The sequence below is a fragment of the Pongo pygmaeus genome, chromosome 14 (genome assembly GCF_028885625.2).
Source record: "Pongo pygmaeus isolate AG05252 chromosome 14, NHGRI_mPonPyg2-v2.0_pri, whole genome shotgun sequence".
Lineage (NCBI taxonomy): Eukaryota > Metazoa > Chordata > Mammalia > Primates > Hominidae > Pongo > Pongo pygmaeus.
The window spans coordinates 10511618-10529925 of record NC_072387.2 but is presented as its reverse complement, the minus strand read 5'-3'; positions in this window follow the sequence as shown (position 1 = coordinate 10529925).

Sequence of the window (18308 nt, the reverse complement as noted above, 5' to 3'; positions counted from 1 at the left end):
CATACCATATTCCATTCGATTTCATTGCACATTCCATTCTACATTCCATTCCATTCCATTCCTCATTCCTTTCCATTGCATGCCACGTTCCATTCCACTTTCCATTTCATTCCATACCACTTATATTTCCGCATTCCATTCCACAGTCCATTCCATATTCCTTTCCATTACATTCCACATTCCATTCCATTCCACATTCCATTCCACATTCCATTCTATAACATTCCACATATCATTCCACATTCGATTCCATTGCATTCCACATTTCATTCCACATTCCATTCCATTCCATTCCACACTCCGTTCCACATTCCATTCCATTCCCATCCAAATTCCACTCCACATTCCATTGCATTCCATTTCATTCCACATTACTTTCCATTTCATTCCACATTCGAAACAATTTCATTCCATCTTTCTTTCCATTTCATTCCACATTCCATTCCATTCCATTCCACGTTCCATTTTTTTCCATTCCACATTCCATTCCATTCCATTCCACATTCCATTCCACATTCCATAACACAAACCATTCCATTTCATTCCACATTCCATTGCATTCCATTTTAGTTTCCATTCCATTCCTTTCTACAGTCCATTCTTTCCACATTCCTTTCCACATTCCATTCCACGTTGCATTCCATCCCATTAAACGTTCCATTCCACGTTCCATTCCGTCATCCACTCCATTACATTCCACGTTCCATTCCACATTCTATTGCCTTCCATTTCATGTTCCCTTCCACATTGCTTTCCACATTCCATTCGATTTTCCATTGCATTCCATTGCACATTCCATTCAACACTCCACTTGGCATTCCATTCCAAATTCCATTCCACATTTCATTCCACAGCCCGTTCCATTCCATTCCACATTCTATTCCACATTCCATTCCACATTCCATTCCACATTCCATTCCACATTCCATTACACGTTCCATTCCACTTTCCATTCCACGTTCCTTTCCACCTTCCATTCCACGTTCCTTTCCACCTTCCATTCCGTTCCATTCCTCATTTCAGTCCACTTTCCTTTCCATTACATTCCACTTTCCTTTCCACATTCCATTCCACATTCCATTCCACATTGCATTCCGTTCCATTCCACATTATTTTCCACGTTCCTTTCCACATTCCATTCCTTTACATTCCACATTCCCTTGTACATTCCATTCAACATTCCATTCCACATTCCGTTCCATTTGATTCCACATTCCATTCCGCATTCCCCTCCATTCAGTTCCACATTCCATTAAGCATTCCTTTCCACTTTCCATTCCATTCCATTCCACATTCCATTACACGTTGCGTTCTATTCTATATCACGTTCCATTCCATGATTCACTCCACATTCCATTCCACATTCCATTCCACATTCCATTTCACATTCCATTCCATTCCATTCCACATTCCATTCCACATTGCATGCCAGATTCCATTCGATTCCATTCCACATTCTTTTCCACATTCCATTCCATTGCTTTCCGCATCCCTTTCCATTCCATTGCACATTCCATTTCACATTCCATTCCACATTGCACCCCATTCAATAACATTCAATATTCCATTCCATTGCATTCTACATTCCATTCCATTGCATTCCACATTCCATTCCATTGCATTCCACATTCCATTCCACGTTCCATTCCACGTTGCATTCCATGTTCCATTCCATGACCCCTTTCATGTTCCATTCCTTTCCATTCCACATTCCATTCCATTCCTTTCCACATTCCATTCCATTCAATTCCACATTCCATTCCTCGTTCCATTCCATTTCATTCCACTTTCCATTCCACGTTGCTTTCCACATTCCATTCTACATTGAATTCCAAGTTCCATCCCATTCCATTTCAAATTCCAATCCATTCCATTTCACATTCTATTCCACATCCCATTCCACATTCCATTCCGCATTCCAATCCAATTTCCATTCCATACTTTCATGTTCCATTCCACTTTCCATTCCATTAAATTCCCCGTTCCATTCCATATTCCATTGCCCATTCCATTCCACATTCCATTCTTGTTTCCGTCCCAGTTTCAACTCCATGTTCCATTCCATATTCCATTCCATTGTATTCCACGTTCCATTTCACATTCCATTCCATTCCATTCCACTTTCCTTTCCAGATTCCATTTCACATTCCATTCCATTACATTCTGCATTCCATTTCACATTCCATTGCATTCCACTCCACGTTCCAATCAACATTCCATTCCATTCAATTTCACCTTCCATTCTATATTCCATTCCACATTCCATTCCACAATCCATTTCATGTTCCATTCCATGATCCATTCCTCATTCAATTCCATGAGGCATTGCACGTTCCATTCCACTTTCCATTCCATTCCATGCCATAGCACTCCACAAACCCTTCCACATTCCATTCAACATTGCATTCCACCTTCCATTCCACACTCCCTTCCACGTTCCATTCTACTTTCCATTCTACATTCCATTCCAGTCCTTTCCACGTTCATTTCCAGGTTCCATTCCATTCCAATCAACTTTCCATTCCATATTCCATTGAACATCCCATTCCACGTTCCATTCCATGTTCCATTCCACGTTCCATTCCACATTCCATTCCATTCCATTCCACTTTGCCTTCCACATTACATTCCACATTACATTCCACATTATATTCCGTTCCATTCCACATTACATTTCACATTCCATTCCACATTCCATTCCACATTCCATTAAATTCTGTTCCACGTTCCATTCCACATTCCATTCTCATTGCATTGCATTTCATTCCATATTGCATTCCACATTCCTTTGCATTCCAATTCAAAATCCATTCCACATTCCATTCCATTCCATTACATTGAATTCCACTTTCCATTCCACATTCCATTCCACATTCCATTATGCAATACATTCCAAATTGCATTCCACATTCAATTCCACATTCCTTTCTCATTGCATTGCATTTCTTTCCACTTTCCTTTCCACATTTCATTGCATTCCAATTCACATGCCTTTTCACATTACAGTCCACTCAATTCCATTCTATTCCACATTCCATTCCACATTCCATTCCACATTCCATTCTGCAGTCCATTCCAATCCATTCCAATCAACATTCCATTCCACTCAACATTCCATTCCACATTTCATTTCGTTCCATTCCACATTCCTTTCCACATTCCATTCCATTCCATTCCACATTCCATTCCCTTCCATTCCATTCCACCTTCCATTCCACTTTCCATTAAATTCTATTCCACTTCCCATTCCACATTCCAGTCCACTCCAATCCACATTTCTTTCCACAGTTCATTCCGTTCTATTCCACATTCCATTACACATTCCATTCCACATTCCATTCCATTCCATTCCACATTCCATTCCATTCCATTCCACGTTCCAGTCCACACTGAATTCCATATTCAATTCCACATTCCATTCCGTTCCTTTGCACTTTCCATTCCACATCCCATGCCACGTTGAATTCCACATTCCTTTCCAAGTTCCATTCCATGTTCCATTCTCCGTTTCATTCCATTCCATTTCACGTTCCATTCCACATTCTATTCCACGATCCATTCCACATTCCATTCCACGTTCCATTCCACATTCCATTCAACGTTCCAGTCCACGGTCCATTCCATTCCATTCCACGTTCCCTTTCACGTCCCATTAAATTCAAGTCCACGTTCCATTTCACATTCCATTCCATTCCATTCCACATTCCTTTTCACTTTCCATTCCACATTCCATTCCACATTATATTTAAGTCCATTTCACATTCCATTTCCCATTCCATTCCGCATTCCATTCCATTCCATTGCAAATTTCATTCCATTCCACGTTCCCTTCCACATTCCATTCCACTCCCCACTCCACTTTCCTTTCCATTCCATTCCACTTTCCATTAAACATTCCATTCCTTTCCATTCCACTTTCCATTCCACATTCCATTCTACATTCCATTCAACTTTCCATTCCATTCCATTCCACATTCCATTGTACAATCCATTGCATTCCAATCCACATTCCATTCCACTCTGTATTCCATTCCACATTCCATCACATTGCATTCCACATTCCATTGCACATTCCATTCCACATTCTATTCTGTTCCTTTACACATTCAATTCCACGTTACATTCCATTCCATTCCGCATTCCAATCCACATTCCATTCCCCATTCCATGCCGTTCCTTTGCGCATTCCATTGCACATTTCATTCTACAATCCATTCCACATTCCATTCCACATTCCAACCAAATTCCATTCCTTTCCACATTCCATTCCACAATCCAAGTACATTCCATTCCATTCCATTCCACATTCCATTCAATTAGATTCCGTAATCCATTCCATATTGCATTCCATTGCATTTCACACACCATTCCACATTCCATTCCTCGTTCCACTCCACTTTCCTTTCCACGTTCCATTCCATTCCATTCCACTTTCCATTACACATTCCATTTCACATTCCATTTCACATTCCATTCCATTCCACATTCCATTCCATTACTTTCCACATTCCATTCCTGATTGCATTCCATTCCATTCTATTCCACATTCCATTCCACATTCCTTTCCACCTTCCATTCCTCATTCCATTCCATTCCACATTCCATTCCACAATACATTCCACATTCCATTTCATGTCCCATCCCATTCCACATTCCATTCCATTCCTTTCCACATACCTCTCCATTCAGATTCACATTTAATTCCCCTTCATTGCATTCCACATTCCAATCCATTCCATTCAGATTCACATTTAATTCCTCTTCATTGCATTCCACATTCCAATCCATTCCATTCCACATACATTTCTATTCCATTCCATTTTATTCCACATTCCATTCCATTCCATTCTCTTCTACATTCCATTCCATTCCATTCTATTCCACATTCCATTCCGTATCATTCCACATTCCATTCAATTACATTCCAGATTCCATTCCGCATTGCTTTCCAGATTCTATTCCACATTCCATTCTCTTCCATTCCACATTCCATCCCATTCCATTCCACGTTCCATTCCATTCCATTGCACTTTCCATTCCATACTCCCTTCCACATTGAATTCCAAGTTCCATTCTACGTTCCATTCCGTGTTACATTGCGCGTACTATTCCCTACCATTCCAAGTTCCATGGCACATTCCACGCCAATCCATTCCGCGTCACATTGCACATTGCATTCCACATTAAATTCCATTCAGTTACATTCTATTCCACTTTACATTCCACATTCCATTCCACCTTCCATTCCACTTTCCATTCCATTTCATTCCACATTCCATGACACATTTCATTCCATTCCATTCCACATTCCATTCGACATTCCATTTCATATTCCATTCCACATTTCATTCCACATTGCTATTCACATCCCATTCCACATTCCATTATATTCCATTCCACATTCCATTGCATATTCCAATCCATTCCATTCCACATTCCATTCCGTTGAATTTGACGTTCCATTCCACGATCCATTCCACATTCCATTCCATTCAATTCCACATTTCTTTGCAAATTCCATTCCATTCCATTCAACTTTCTATTCCACATTCCATTCCATTGCTTTCCACATTCCAATCCTTTCCACATTCCATTACACGTTACATTCCACCTTCCATTCCATTCCATTTTATGTTCCATTAGACATTGCATTCCACTTTCCATTCTGTTCCTTTCCACATTCCATACCACACTCTACTCCACATGCCTTTCCACATTCCATTCCGCTCCACTCCACGTTTCATTACACATTCCCTGCTACATTTCATTCCACATTGCAGTCCATTCCATTCCACATTCCATTCCACATTATCTTCCACATTCCATTCCAGATTCCATTCCATTCCACATTACATTCCATTGTATTCCACATTCCATTCCATTGCATTTCACATTCTAATCCACATTTCATTCCATTCAATTTCACATTCCATTCCGTTACGTTCCACATTCCTTTCCACATTCCATTCAATATTCCATTCCACTTTCCGTCCCATAAACCATTCCACATTCCTTTGCATTCCATTCCTCATTCCATTCCATTCCATTCCACATTCCATTCCATTTAATTTCACATTCCATTCTGTTCCATTGCACTTTCCTTTCCACTTTCCATTCCACATTTCATTGCACATTCCGTTCCACACTCCATTCCAAATTCCGTTCCACATTCCATTTCACATTCCATTCTGTTCCATTTCACATTCCATTACACATTCCACTCTACATTCCATTCCATTCCATCCCACATTCCATTGGATTCCATTACACATTCCTTTCCACTTTCCATTCCCTTACATTCCACATTCCATTCCATTCCATTCCATGTTCACTTCCACATTCCTTTCTACTTTACATTCCACATTCAATTCCTTTCCATTCCACATTCCATTCGACATTCCATTCCACATTCCATTCGACATTCCATTCCACATTCCATTCCACATTCCATTCCATTAAACATTCCATTCCATTACATTCCACATTACCTTCCACATTCCGTTAAACGTTAAATTCCACGTTCCATTCATCGTTCCATTCCGTTCCATTCCACTTTCCATTCCACATTCCTTTCCATTCCATTCCATTTTCTACTGCACTTTCCATTCTGCATTCTTTTCCACATTACATTCCTTTCCATTCTACATTCCATTCCATATTCCATACTTCATTCCATTTTTCATTCCATTCCACATTCGATTCCACATTCCATTCCACCTTCCAATCCACATTCCATTTCACATTTCACTCTATTCCATTTCACATTCCATTCCACATTCCATTCTTTACAATTTCACATTCCATTCCACATTGCATGCCACATTCTATTCCATTCCATTCCACATTCCATTCAACTTTGCATTCCACAATTCATTCCATTCCATTCCACATTCCATTCCAAATTCCATTCCATTTCTTTACGCATTTCATTCCACCTTCCATTCCATTACACATTCCATTCCACATATCGGTCCACATTCCAATCCATGTTCCATTCGATGTTCCATTCCATGTTCCATTCCATTCCATTCAACGTTCCATTTCATTCCATTCCACTTTCCATTCCAGATTCCATTCCACTTAGCAAGTCACATTCCATTCCACTTTCCATTTCACTTTCCAATCCATTCCATTCCATTCTAGTCCATTCCATTCCATTACACATTCCATTCCAATCCTCATTCCCTTCCATTACATTCCACTTTGCATTCCGTTTCACATTCCATTCCATTCCATTCCACATTCCCTTCCATTCTATTCCACATTCCAGTCCATATTCCATTCCACATTCCATTCCATTCCATTCAATTCCACCATTCATTACATTCCATTCCACACTGCATTCCATTGCATTCCACATTCCATTCTACTTTCCATTCCACATTCCATTCCACGTTCCATTCCACATTCCATTCTATTCCATTCCACATTCCATTACATACCATTCCACATTCCATTGCATTCAATTTCACTTTCCATTCCATTACATTCCATTCCACATTCCATTCCATTCCATTCCACATTCCATTCCATTCCATTCCGCATTCCATTCCACTCCATTCCATTCTATTCCACCTTCCATTCCATTCCGTTATACTCCACGATACATTCTATTCAATTCCACATTCCTTTCCATTCAATTTCACATTCCATTCCATTACATTGCATTCCACATTCCATTCCATTTCATTCCGCATTCCATTCCGCTCCTTTCCATTCTATTCCACATTCCATTCCTTTCCATTATATTTCACAGTCCATTGCATTCCACTCCATCTTCCATTCCACGTTCCATTCCATTCCATTATATTTCACATTCCATTGCATTCCACTCCATCTTCCATTCCACATTCCATTCCAGATTCCATTCCACATTCCAGTCCTTTACATTCCACATTCCATTCCACAATCCATTCCATTTCATTCAACATTCCATTCCATTCGAATGCATTCCTGTCTGCACTCCATTCCATTCCATTCCTTTCCACATTCCATTCTGTTCCATTGCATTCCTGTTTGCATTCCACTTTATTCCATTCAATTCCACATACCATTCCATTTCATTCCCCATTTCATTCCATTCCAATCCACATTCAGTTCCACTCCATTCCCTGTTCCATTCCACGTACCATTCCACGTTCTATTCCATGATCCTTTCCAAGTTGCTTTCCACGTTCTATTCTACTTTTCATTCCACATTCCATTCCACGTTCCATCCCATTTCATTCCACATACAATTCCAGATATCATTCCATTCCATTCCACATTTCACTCCATTCCATTCCCTTCAAAATTCTATTCCGCATTCCATTCCATTCCTTTCCAGATTCCATTCCAAAATCCACTCCATTACATCCCACATTCTACTACACATTCCATTCCATTCCATTCTACATTGCATTCCACATTCCATTTCATTCCATTCTATTCCTCATTCGATTCCATTCCATACCACATTCCATTCCACTTTCCATTCCATTCCATTCCACATTCCATTCCATTCCATTCAATTCTATATCACTTTCCATTCCATTCCACTTTCCTTTCCATTCCATTCCATTCCACTTTCTTTTCCATTCCATTCCATCCCATTCCATTCCACTTTCCTTTCCATTCCATACCATCCCATTCCATACCATTCCAGATTCCATTACATTCCATTACATTCCATTGCATTCCACATTCCATTCCATTTCAATCCACATTCCATTCCATTCTTTTCCATTCCACTTTCCATTCCACATTCCATTACATTCCATTGAACTTTCCATTCCACATTCCATTCCATTCCATTCCACATTCCATTACCTGTTACATTACATTCTATTTCACATTTCATTCCACTTTCCATTTCACATTCCATTCAACATTCCATCCCATTCCTTTTGAACTTCCATTTCAAAATCCACTCTATCCCATTCCACATTTTATTCCTTTCAATTACATTCCATTCCACATTACATTCCATTCAATTCCATTCCACTTTCCATTTCACAATCGATTTCACTCCATTCCACATTCCATTCCATTGCATTCCATTCCAGTCCACATTCCGTTCCATTTCATTTGATTCCACATTCCATTCCATTCCATTTCACATTCCATTGCGTTCCACATTCAATTCCATTCCATTCCTTTCCACGTTCCATTCCATGTTCCTTTGCACTTTACCTTCCACGTCCCATTCCACGTTCCACACCATGTTCCATTCTATTCCATTCCAAATTCCATTCCATTCCTTTCCACATTCCATTCCACATTCCATTCCACGTTCCATTCCATTCAATTCCACATTCCATTCCATTCCTTTCCACATTAAATTCCATATTCCATTCCTTTCCATTACACATTCTATTAAACATTCCATTGCATTTCATTCTACATTCCGTTCCAATTTACATTCCATTCCATTCCATTCCTCATTCTATTCTTTTCCATTCCACATTCCATTCTATAATCCATTGCATTCCATTCCATTCCTACTTCTATTCCATTCCCTCCCACATTCCATTTCACCTTCCGTTCCATTCCATCTTCCGTTCCATTCCATTCAAGTCCACATTCCATTCCATTCCATTTCATTCCACGTTCATCTTCCACATTCCATTCCATTCCATTGCACATTCCATTCCACATTCCATTCCATTTCATTCTGCATTCAATTCCACATTCCATTCCATTATATTCCACGTTCCATTCCACTTTCCATTCCACTTACCATTCCACTTTCTATCTCATTCCATTCCACATTCCACTCCACATTCCATTCATTCCTATTCCACATTTCATTCCTTTCCATTCTATTCCACTCCACATTTCATTCCATTCCAATCCATTCCACAATCCATTTCACAATTGATTATATTCCATTACACATTACATTCCTTTCCATTGCAGTCCAAATTCCATTCCATTCCATTCCATTGCATTCCACACTCGATTCCATTCCATTCTGTTCCATTCCATTCAACATTCCAGCCCATTCCTTTCCACAGTCTGTTCAATTACATTCCACATTCCATTCCATTCATTTCCCCATTCCATTCCATTCCATTCAACACTCCAATCCTTTCCATTTCACATTCCATTCCTTTCCATTCCACATTCCACAATCCATTCCATTCCACATTCCATTCCACATTCCATTAAATATTCCATCCCTCTTTCCATTCAATGTTGCATTCCACATTCCATTCCACGTTCCATTCCACATTCCATTACATTCAATTCCACATTCCATTACATTCCCTTCCACATTCCATTGCATTCCTTTTCATTCAACTTCCATTCCATTCCATTCCATTCCACGTTCCATTCCTTTCCATTCCACGTTCCATTCCATTCCACTTTTCATTCCATTCCATTCCACTTTCCATTCCACATTCCACTCCATTCCATTCAATTCCTTTCCATTCCAAATTCTGTTCCATTCCAAATTCTGTTCCATTCCATTCCATTGTATATTTAATTCCATTTCATTCCATTTCATTCCACATTCCATTCAACATTCCATTCCATATCACTCCACATTCCTTTCCATTCCATTCCATTCCATTACAAATTCCGTTCCATTCCCCTCCACTTTCCATTCCATTCCACATTCCTTTGCACATTCCACTGCATTTCATTCCAGATTCCATTCCACATTCCATTCCTTTCCATTTCACATTGTATTCTCTTCCATTCCACATTCCTTTCCATTTCATTTGACTTTCCTTTCCAAATTCCATTCCATTCTATTGCACATTCCATTCCACATTCCTTTCCATTCGATTCCACAATTCATTTCATTTCATTCCACATTCAATCCCATTCCACATTCCTTTCCGCATTCCATTCAAATCTATTCCTCATTCCATTCCATTCCATTACACTTTCCATTCCTCATTCCAGTCCATTCCATTCCACATTCCATTCCACATTCCATTCCATTCCATTTGACATTCCATTCCACATTCAATTATATTCCATTGCAGATTCCATTCCAAATTCCATTCTATATTATGTGTGAAATGGAATGGAATGGAAAGTGCAATGGAATGTGGAAAGGAATGGAATTGAATGTGGTAGGGAATGGAATGCAATGTGCAATGGAACGGAATGGAATGGAATGTGGAATGGATTGGAATGCAATTTGGAATGGAATGCAATGGATTGTGGAATGGAATGGAATTTAACGTGGAATGGAATCAAAAGTCGAATGAAATGGAATGGAGTTTGGAATGGAATTGGAATGTAGAAAGGAATGTGGAATGGAATGTGGAATGGAATGGAATCGAAAGTGGAATGGAAAGTTGAATGGAATGGAATGGAAAGTGGAATTCAACGGAATTTGGGATGGAATGGAATGTGGAATGGAACATGGAATGGAATGGAATGGAACACGGAATGGAATAAAATAGAACATGGAATGGAAATTAATGGAATGTGGAATGGAATGCAATGGAATGCAATGTGGAATGCTACGGAATATGATGTGGAATGGAAAGAGGAATGGAATACAAGGCAATATGGAATGGAATAGATTGGAATGTGGAATGGAATGGAATGGGGAAAGGAACGTGGAATGGCATGGAATGGTACGCAGAATGGAATGTTATGGAACGTGGAATTGAATGGAATGGATGGTAGAATGGAATGGAATGAAAGGTGGAATTGAATGAAATTGAATGTGGAATGGAATGTGGAATGGAATGCAATGGAAAGTGGAATGGAACGTGAAATGGATCATGGATTTCAGTGTGGAATGTAGGATGGAATGGAATGGAATGGGGAATGGAATGGATTGCAATGTGGAATGCAATGGAAGGGAATGTGGAATGGAATGTGGAATGGAATGGAAAGTGGGAAAGAATGCATTGTGAAAAGGAATGGAATGCAATGTGGATTGGAATATAAAGGAATGAAGAATGGAAAGTAATGGAATGTGGAATGAAATGGAATGGAATGGAATACGGACAGAAATGGAAAGGAATGGAAAGTGGAAAGGAACGTGGAATGGAACGGAATGGAATGTCAAATGGAAAGTGTAATGGATTGGAATAGAATGTGGAATGGTATGTTTAATGGAATGGAATGGAATGTTGAATGAAAGGCACAATGTAAAGTGGAAAGTAACGTGGAATGGAACGCGGAATGGAACATGGAAAGAAATGTGGAATGGAACGTGGAATGGAACATGGAATGGAATATGAAGTGGAATGGAATCGAATAGAATGTGCAATGAAATCTGGAATAGCATGGAATGGAATGGAATGTGGAATAGAATGGTATGGAATAGAACATCGAATGGAACGTGGAAAGGAGCGTGGAATGGAACGCGGAGTGGAAACTTGGAATGGAATGGAATGGAAAGTGGAATAGAATGTAATGGAATGTTGAATGGAAAGGATAGGAAGATGTTATGCAATTGAATGGAATGTGGAATGGAATGGATTGGAATGGAATGGAATGCGGACTGGAATAGAATGGAATGGAATGGAATGTGGAAGAGAATGGAAAACGCAATGTAACGCAATGGAATGTGGAATGGAATGAAATGTGGTCTGGAGTGCAATGGCATCAAATGGAATGTGGAATGAAATGGAATTGAATGTTGAATGAAATGTGGAATGACATGGAATAGAATATGGAATGGAAGGGAATGGAATGTGTAATTGAATGGAATGGAATATGGAATGGAATGCAGAATGTAATGTGGAATGGAATGGAATCGAATGAGGAATTGAATGGAATGTCGAATGGAATGTGGAATGGAATGGAGTTGAATGCAGAATGGAAAGGAATGGAATGGAATGTGGACTGGAATGGAATGAAATGGAATGTGTAAAGGAATGTGGAACGGAGTGTGGAATGGAATGCAATGCAATGTGGAATGGAATGGAATGGAATTTGGAATGGAATGTAGAACGGAATGGAGTGGAAATTGGAATGGAATGTGGAATTGAATGGAATGGAATGTGGAATGGAACGGAATGGAATGTGGAATGGATAGGAATGGAAAGTGGAATGGAATTGAGCGGAAAGTGGAATGGAATGGATTGAAATGGAATGGTATGGAATGGAAAGTGGAATGGAATGGAATGGGGAATGGAATACAATGTGGAAAGGAATGAAAAGGAATGTGGAATGGAATTTGCAAGGGAATGGAATGCAATGGAATGGAATGTGAAATGGAATGCATTGGAATGTGGAATGGCATGTGGAATTGAATGGAATATAATGGAATGTGGAATGGAAAGGAATGGAATGTGGAATGGAATGGCATAGAATATGGATTGGAATGGAATGTAATTTGGAATGGAATGGAATAGAATTGAATGTGGAATGCAATGTGGAATGTAATGGAGTGTGATGCAATGGAATGTGAAATGTGATGGAATGGAATAGGGAATGGAATGGAATGGAATGTGGAATGGAATGCGTAATGGAATTGAATGGAATGTAGAATGGAACGGAATGTAATGACGAATGGAATGTGGGATGTAGTGTAATGGAAAGTGGAATGGAATAGAATGGAATGTGTAATGGAAGGTGAATGGGATGAAATGCAATTTGGAATGGAATGGAATGGAACGTGGAATGGAATGCAGGCTGGAATGGAAGGGAACATGGAATGGGACGTGGAATGGACCATGGAATGGAAAGTGGAATGGAACGTGAAATGGAATGTTTAATGTTGACTGCATAGGAATGGAATGTGGAAAGGGTTGTGGAATGGAATGGAACTTGGAATGGAATGGAATGGAACGCGGAATGTAACTTGGAAGTGAATGGAATCGAATGGAATGGAATTTGGAAATGAATGGAATGGAATGTGGAATGGAAAGGAATGCAATTTGGAATTCAATGGAATGGAATGTGGAATGGAATGTGGAAATGAACGGAGTGTAATGGAATGTGGAATGGAAAGCGAATTGGAACGTGGATTGGAAAGAGGAATGGAAGGTGGAATGTAACGTGTGATGGAATGGAATGGAAAGGGGAATGGAATGGAATGGATTGCGGAATGAAATGGAATGTAATGTGGAATGCAAAGAAATGGAATGGAATATGGCCTGGTAATGAATGGAATGTTATGAAATCTGGAATGGAATGGAATGGAAAGTGGAAAAGGATATGGAATGGTATGGAAAGGAAAGTGGAATGGAATGGAATGGAGAGTGGTATGGAATGTGGAATGCCATGGAAAGGAATGTGGAATGGAATAGGATGGAATGTGGAGTGGAATGGAATGGAATAAGGAATGGAATGGAATCGAATGTGGAATGGTATAGAACGGAATATGGAATGGAATGTGGAATGGAAAGTTGAATGGAATGGAAAGGAATGTGGAATGGAATGGAATGTGGAATGGAATGTGGAATGGAATGTGGAATGGAATGCAATTGAACGTGGAATGGAATCTGGAATGGAATGTGAAATGGAATGTGTTGGTTTGTGAAATGGAATGGAATGGAATGTGGAATGCAATGGAATGGAATGTGAAAAGGATTGGAATGGAATGTGAAATGGAATGGAATGGATGTGGAATGGAAAGGATTGGAATGTGGAAATGAACGGGATAGAATGGGGAACGCAAAGTGGAATGGAAATTGGAATGGAACGTGGAATGAAACGTGGAATGGAACGTGTAATGGAATGGACTGGAAAGTGTAGTGGAAAGTGGAATGGAACGTGGAATGGAATGTGGAATGAAAAGTGGAATGGAACGTGGAATGGAATGGAATGCAATGTGGAATGCAATGGAAAGAAAGGTGGAATGAATTGGAATGGAATGTGGAATGGAAAGGAATGAAATGGAATGTGGAACGGATTGCAATGCAATCTGGAATGGAAAGTGGAATGGAATGGAATGTAATTTGGAAAGGAACGTGGAGTGGAATGTGGAATGGAATGTGCATCACAATGGAATGCACTGTGGAATGGAATGTGGAATGGAATGGAATGTGGAATGGAATGTGGAATGCAATGTGGAACGGAATGGAATGGATGGTGGAATGGAATGTGACATGGAAAGTGGAACGGAACGTTTAATGGAACGTGGAATGGAATGTGCAATGGAAAGTGGAATGCTATATGGAATGGAATGGAATGGAATGCAGCATAGAGTGGAATGGAATGGGGAATGGAATGTGGAATGGAAAGAAATGGAATGAGAAATGCATTGTGGAGCACAATGGAATGGAAACTGGAATGGAAACTGGAATGGAACATGGAAGGGAAGTGGAATGGTATATGGAATGGAACGTGGAATGGAATACAGAATGGAATAGAATGGAATGTGGTCTGGAATGTAATGAAGTGGACGGTGGAATGGATTGGAATGGAATGTGGAATGGAATATGGACTGGAATGTGGAATGGAATGCTGAGTGGAATGGAGTGGACAGTGAAATGGAAAGGAATGGAATGGAATGTGGAATCAAAACTTTAAAGGAAGGGAATACTATGTGGAAAGGAGGGTGGAAAGGAATGCAATGGAATGTGGTATGGAATCTCGAATGGAATGTGGAATGGAATGGATTGGATTGCAAAATGGAATGGAATGGAATGTGGAATGGAATGGAATGTGAAAAGGAATGGAATGGAATGTGAAATGGAATGGAAAGGAAAGTGGAATGGAAAGAATTGGAATGTGGAAAGGAATGGGATAGAATGAGGAACCTAAAGTGTAATGGAACGTGGAATGAAACATGGAATGGAACGTGTAATGGAATGGACTGGAATGTGTAGAGGAAAGTGGAGTGGAACATGGAACGGAATGGCGAATGCAATGTGGAATGGAACGTCGAATGCAATGGAATGAAATGTGGAATGCAATGGGAGGAAAGGTTGAATGAAAAGGAATGGAATGTGGAATGGAATGGAATGAAATGGAATGTAGAATGGAAAGTAACGGAATGTGGAATGCAATGTGGAATGGAATGAAATGGAATGTAGAATGCAATGTGGAATGCAGTGAAATGGAATGTGGAATGGAATGGAATGGAATTTGGAATGGAACATGGAGTGGAATATGGAATGGAATGTGGAACAGAATGGAATGCAATGTGGAAAGGAATGTGGAATGGAATGAAATGGAACGTGGAATGGAATGTGGAATGGAATGTGGAATGGAATTAAGAGTAATGTGGAGTGGAATGTAGAATGGAATGTGGAATGGATTGGAATGGAAGGTGGAATGGAATGGAAAGGAAAGTGGAAAGGAATGGAATGAAGTGCAACATGGAATGACATGGAATGGAATGTGGAATGGAATGTGCAATGGAATGTGGAATTCAATGAAGTGGAATGTGGAATGATATGAAATGGAATGTGCAATGGAATTTGGAATGGAATGGAATATGGAATGGAAAGGAATGGAATGTGGAAGGGAAAGGAATGGAATGTGGAAATGAATGGAATATGGAACGAAGTGGAATATTGAATGGAATACAATGCAATGTGGAATGGAAGGGAATGGAATGCAATGTGGAATTCAATGGAACGGATTGTGGAATGGAATGAAATGTGGAATGAAACGTGGAATGGAATGTGCAATGGAAATTGGAATGGAACGTGAAATGCAATTGGAATGGAATGTGGAATGGAATGGAATGGAATTTAAGGAAATGTGAAACGGAGTGGAATGGAATGTGGAATGGAATGGAATGGAATGTGGAATGGAATGCGGAATGGAATGCAATGAAATGGAATGGAATGGATTGGAGTGGAATGAATGTGAAATGTAATGGAGTTGAAAGTGGAATGAAATGTATACTAGAATGCCATGGAATGTGGAAAGAATGTGTAATGGAATGGAATGGAATGTGGAATGCAATGAAATGAATTGTGGAAGGGAAAGTGCAATGAAATGGAATGCAATGTGGAATGGAACGTTGAATAGAATGCAATGGAATTTGGAATGGAATGGAGTGGAATGTGGAATGGAACGTGGAATGGAATGAAAGGGAATGTGGAATAGAACGTAGAATGGAATGTGGAATGGAACGTGGAATGGAATGGAATGTGAAATGGAACGTGGAATGCAATGGAATGTGGAATGGATTGTGGAATGGAATGTGGAATTCAACGCGGAATGGAATGGAATGGAATGTGTAATGCAAAATTGAATGGAATGGAATGCAATGGAACGTTGAGTGGAATGGAATGGAATGTGGAAAGAAACGAGGAATGGAAAGTGTACTGGAACGTGAAATGGAATGGAATGCGGAATGGAATGTGGAATGAAAAGTGGAATGGAATGGAATATGGAATGGATCATGGAATGGAATGGAATGGAATAGAATGTGGAATGGTTTGGAATCGAACGTGGAATGGAATGTAGTGGAATAGAATGTGGAATGGAATGGAATGTGGAATGGAATGTGGAAAGGAGAGGAATGGAATGTCGAATGAAATGGAATGGAATGTGGAATGGAATGTGGAATGGAATACAATGGAATGTGGAATGGAATGTGGAATGGAATGTAATGTGGAATGGAAATGAAGGGAATGTGGAATGCAATGTGGAATGGAATGGAATGTGGAATGGAATTTGAAATGCAATGGAATGGAAGGTGGAATGGAATGTGGAATGGCGGGGAATGGAATGTTTGGGAATGTGGAATGGAATGGAAAGGAATGTGGAATCGAGGTGGAATGGAATGGAATGGAATATGGAATGGAATGGAATGACATGTGCAATGTAGTGGAATGAAATGGAATGTGGAATGGAATGGAATGGAATGTGGAATGGAATGTGGAATGGAATGTGGAATGGAAATGAATGGAATGGCAAGCAATGTGGAATGGAAAGGAATGGAAAGGAATTTGGAATTGAATGGAACGGAATGGAAAGGAATGGAAAGGAATGGAATGGAATGGAATGTGGATTGGAATGGAATTACATGTGCAATGGAGTGGAATGAAATGGAATGTGGAATGGAATGGAATGTGGAATGGAAGTGAATGGAATGAAACACGGAATGGATTGGGATGTGGAGTGGAATGGAATGGAATGGAATTGGATGTGGAATGGAAAGGATTGTGCAGTGGAATGGAATGTGGAATGGAATGGATCGGAAAGTAGAATGGAATGGAATGGAAGGAGGAATCGAATGTATGGAACAGGGAATGGAATAGAACGCAAGGTGGAATGGAATGGATAAGAACGTGGAATGGAATGGAATGTCATGGAGAATGGAAAGTAATGGAATGTGGAATGGAAAAGATTGGAATGGAATCCCATGTGGAATGGAATGGAAAGGAATGCAGAATTGAATGGAATGGAATGTGGAATGGAACGTGGAATGGAATGGAATGGAA